Genomic DNA, 5,246 nt, shown 5'->3' with positions numbered 1-5,246 from the left:
GAAGAACGGGGAGCGGCGGTCGGTCCACGACGCGGTCCCGCCGGGAGTCGGTCGAGTCTGGATCCCGCACCCGCAGAGCCCGCCCCCTTGGACCCGAGGGGCGGGGCGCGCGTCGAGGGGCGGAGACATAGCTGGGTAGTCGGTCACGCCCCCGTGACGCGGGGCTGGGGCCGCGGAAGAGTGGCGCGGTATCCACGTCTCTCTGGCAACAGAGGCCTCCGCGGTCCGGGGAGAAGAGTGAAGAGGGAGGCAGGCCACGGGAACCGGAAAGGAGACCCCGGGGCTGCGCGCTCCCAGCATCCACGGGCGCGCGCGTGCTTGCGTGTCAAAGACCCTTGGCCGCAGCTCCTGGGACTTCTGCCAAGAGCCTCTGCTGGTTTCCGATTGACCTCTCTGGCAAGCCAGCGGCGAGGTTGCTCACATCCAAAGCTGTCCGGTGACTTTAGGGGAGTAGTTCTTATTTGGTGGATACATGTGCCTTCCCAAGAGCAAGGTCCCCCCTCCCCGCCCCCAATGGGTTCTAGATAACTTGGTCGTTTAGGAGCCCGGGGAATTGCTTGTGAAGAGCCACCCCTCAGAGAATGTGCCTGCTATTCCGTTGCTGAGTGCCAAACACTGCTGGGGACCCTAGAAAAGATTCCTGCTCTGAATACCTTTCTTAAGGGCTGCTGTTACCAGGCAGCTCCCTTCCACAGCATATATGTGGCTGACACGGTGTTAGGAAAGGAAAGAAAAGAATCAAGGATGCTATCTAGAGTTCTTATTTGAGGTAGTAGATAGGTAAAAAGCCACTGACCAGGGGGAAAATATTACAACTATGCAAAAAAAAAAAAAAAAAAAAAAATGAAGTTGATACATCAGAGTTGAGATGTCCACGATACCAAATGTGGCATTCCAATAGTTGGTTGTATCACTCCTAGAAATATTGACATTGATATACAGGCAGCAGTTAAAGCCATGGTTATGGATGAGTGAACGGTCGTAGTTGTGCTAAATACTCCCCGTTCTCTTCTCGGTACCCGGTAGGCTGGCTTGTATGTCCAGACCATATGTCTGGGTCAGGCTCCAGGACAAATTCTATCAGGGAATTGTGACTAGCTTTCAGATGCCAGTGCAAAACCAAACCTTTGGTCTTTGCCACGTCAGGTATCAATGTTCCAGAGACTGGGCTCTCTGGTTCTTCATCTCGGGAAGGAAGACAGTGAAGAATAAGAATCCCAATTACTTCGTGATGGAAATGTTAAGCAAGTGAGGAAAAAAACAAAAACAAAACCACTGACGTGCGATTTTTATTACTAGGCCAGGTCATTGTCACTTCTAACTGGTGTGAATGAGAACAGGTCTGAGAAATGAAAAATTGAGACATTAATTGTGGGCCATTAATTGTGAGGCATGCTCCTCATAGGAGTCGAAGACGTTGCTACTTAGACTCTTGTCAGAAGAATCTGAAATACTGCCTGTTACTTTTTTTTTTTTTTTTTTTTTTTTTTTTTTTTTTTTTTTGGTGTTTTCGAGACAGGGTTTCTCTGTGTAGCCTTGGCCATCCTGGACTCGCTTTGTAGACCAGGCTGGCCTTGAACTCACAGCGATCCGCCTGCCTCTGCCTCCCGAGTGCTGGGATTAAAGGCGTGCGCCACCATGCCCGGCTTACTGCTTGTTGCTTACTAATATGAATATTACATAATTTTTATTATTATTATTATTATTATTATTATTATTATTATTATTATTATTATTATTATTATTATTATTATTTATCAGGAGCACTCCTAGTTCCCACTGTTTCTGTTCTCTATCCCAGGCTTACTTCCATAGTGAGCCTTGAGTTAGTCCCCAGTTCAAACTGCAGATGACTATAATCCAAATGAAGAGCCCTTAGCTCTGAGCCAGCTCATGGCTTGCCAGCCTGTCTGGAAGGGCCAACCTTGGATCAGGAATCCATCCCTACCTACACAGTGCATGCCTGTTCAAGGTATAGCTTGGTCACCGCAGTGTAGACTGTAGTGGAGTGTTTCCACTCTTGTCCCACTATAATTTATTTTTCATAGGATTCTGAAAATTACTATTTTGCAACGGGAAATGAGGCACGACTTGATCCGTACACAGCAGCCCTTCATGATCAGCCTAAACCCTTATGGGAAAATACTAACTCTTCCTTCCCCTGACCTACAAAGGTGTTTATGACCTCACCTTCTGCTGCCACCCTACCTCATTGCCCCTTGCCCTCTCACACATTACCAACCCTGGCCTCCTCTCTCGCACTCTGGCATGGGCAACTTTCCTATTTCAGATCGTTCACACTTGATCCCTTATGAACAATCTTCCCTTCCTACTTTCCTGGCTCATGCTCATGTTAAGCTCTGTTGATGTCTACTCAGAGATGTCACCCCTGAACTCTCATCTGAAGGACAAGACTGCCTGACAAAGAGGTGTGGCACTCCATACTTTCCTGCTAACACAATCCCCACCTGAAGTTACCTTGTCTGTCTGATCTTTCACTGCCTGTCCCTCCCAAGTGAAGACACTGCAAAAGTTGCCATTTTCACTGTCTTGTAAACCCCAATAACATTGCTTTCTAGAATGTTTTTCTAGATGGCACATTTTTTTTTCATTCAATTTTAAGTTGACTTCCAAAGTAATGTGCTTCATTGTGACTTTTAATACATAATTTGTTCTTATTTCCCCCCTCCCTCTCCTATTGTCTCTCTCTGCTCCCTGGCACATTCTTGATAGTCTCCTTCCCCTGTAGTAATTCTCTTCTGCGTTCATGTAGCAAGTCATATATTCTGCAATGGTCTCTCTTTCGCTCCTCTCTGCTTCTTTCAGACCTGACTTTCTAGTTTGTTCTCTCTCTCTCTCTCTCTCTCTCTCTCTCTCTCTCTCTCTCTCTCTCTCTCTCTCTCTCTCATACACACACACACACACACACACACACACACACACACTTTGCATATGTGAGTTCATGTACCTTTGTCTTTGATTCTGGCTTAGTTTACATAACAATGTGTTCCATCTCTCTGCAGTGTCATAGCTTCAGTTCTCATTGTAGCTGAATAAAACTCCCTTATGTAAATGCATCACATACGTATCACGTTTTCTTTATCCATTCATCTTTTGTGGGCATCTAGGGTGGTTTCATTTCTTAGCAGTGATAAATACGAGTACACAAGTGTCTCCATGGTAGGGTACAGGGTCCTTTGAGTATATATACTTCTGGCAGTGGCATAGCTGTTTTGTTATTGTTGTTGTTTGTCATATAAAGGTATCTCTTTGCTGAGTTATTTCTTGTTTGCTTGTGTTTTGAGAGACCTCCACACTGATTTCCAACCTGGCTGGTGGCACTCCAGTAGCTTCCTCACCAGTGATGAGTCAGGGACCCTCTTTTCCCACATCCTCACCTGTATTTGCTCTGCACGGTTTTCTTGCTGCTAACCATTCTGACTGGAGTGAGATGGACTCTCAGAACAGTTTTAATTTGCACTTCATGGACGGCAAAATAATTTATTGGCTACTAGTGCTTCTTCTTTAGACAGTTGTCCATTCAAGTCATTGTTTATTGATTAGAAGATTTGGGAGTATTTAATTTTTTTCAGTTCTTTATCTATTCTAGAGATTAACCTTCGTGTGGCTCACAGTTGGTAATTATATTTTTTTCTATTTTGTAGGATTTTTTTTCCATTCAGGTAATCGTTTACTTTTCTGTGTAGAAATTTTATTTTGTGTTATCCCATTTGCCAGTTCTTTGAGTTATTCCCTGTGCTGTTTGAATCCTTTTCAGAAGGTTCTTGCCTATGTTTATATATTCAGATATTTTCCCCTAGAAATTTCAAAGCTTTTTTTTTTTTTTCAAAGTTTCTTATTTGAAGATCTTTGATCCATTTTGAACTGATTTTTTTCTTCCAGGTAAGAAATATGGATCTAATTTTGTATTCAATTTTCATGGCAACATAAGTTGAAGAAGTTGCCATTTTCCAATGTATGCTTTTTGGCACTTTTATTTAAACATTAAATGGATATAGCTGAGTATTTGTGTGTTTGCTTAGGGGTCCTCTATTCTATTTTTTATTTTGCATATCTGGGGTTTGTGTGTGTGTGTGTGTGTGTGTGTGTGTGTGTGTTGGCCTGACTGGCTGGCTGGCTGTTTGTCTGTGTCTTTGTGTCTGTGTGCCTGGTCATACAGTTTTGCTATATGTCTGCATCATAATTTGCTATACTGTTAGTTATTTGGTTAGTTATTGTAATGCAATTACTGGCAAATACAGCACATCTCCACATCATAGTAGCAGCTAGATTGTTAAACTAGATTCATAATTCTATACAGAAGTGAATTTCAAGGCAACCGAAATATGAAGCAGAGTTCGATTTACTAAAAATAGAAAGGCTCAGCCAGGGGTGGTGGTGCATGCCTTTAATTCCAGCACTCAGGAGGCAGAGGCAGGCCAGTCTCTGTTTGAGGTCAGCCTGGTCTACAGAGTGAATTCCAGGATAGCCAGGGCTATACAGACAAAGCCTGTTTTGGAAGGAAAAAAAAAAAAAAAGGTTTTCCCAGAGAGGAAGAGTAAGCACACCCAATAGAGCAAGTATGGGCTTCTCTGAGAAGTCACAATTAGGCTTCATTACAATGGGTAAATATGGGATTTGAGTGACTCTCAAGTTAAATCTCTAAAGATTGCTAAGAGACAAGTGACCCTCCCCTGCTTCTTTCTCACATTCCCCTAAGAGTGTAATTTGTAATAAGATTAAAGGTTACAGAAGTGTTCTCAGTAAGGCATCATTTAGTTCTAGGGAGTGGGTGTTGAGAACATGTGATTACATCTCATGCTTGCCTAAGTAAGCCTAGCCTTGTTTATTGTTCTTGATACCCGTGATTGGGGTATCTCTAAGAATGCATCATTTGGCCGCAACCGAGCACAATTTATTTACCTTCTTGGGTAAGATGCCTTGTAGAAAACACATCATGTCTCCATAATCCATTCGGTCCTTATCTGGGAGTCTAAATTTCCCTACCTTTCTCAGCAGAAGAATCAAGCGAGTCTAGGAACAGCGCCCTTTTCCTTCTTTTTCCCCTCCGTGTTGCCATACTTCCCTCATTCTATCCTCACTCAATAACTCTGTTATCACTCTTTCTGTTGAGGGTTATTTTGGCTATTCAGGATCTTTTGTGCTTCCCTGTGAAACTAAGTTTTTGTTTTTTTTTGTTGTTGTTGTTGTTGTTTTTTTGTAGTTCTACGAAGAATATCATTGGA

This window comes from Acomys russatus, chromosome 2 (assembly GCF_903995435.1).
Source record: "Acomys russatus chromosome 2, mAcoRus1.1, whole genome shotgun sequence".
Lineage (NCBI taxonomy): Eukaryota > Metazoa > Chordata > Mammalia > Rodentia > Muridae > Acomys > Acomys russatus.
The sequence above is the reverse complement of the archived record's forward strand: the minus strand, read 5'-3'. Positions refer to the sequence as shown.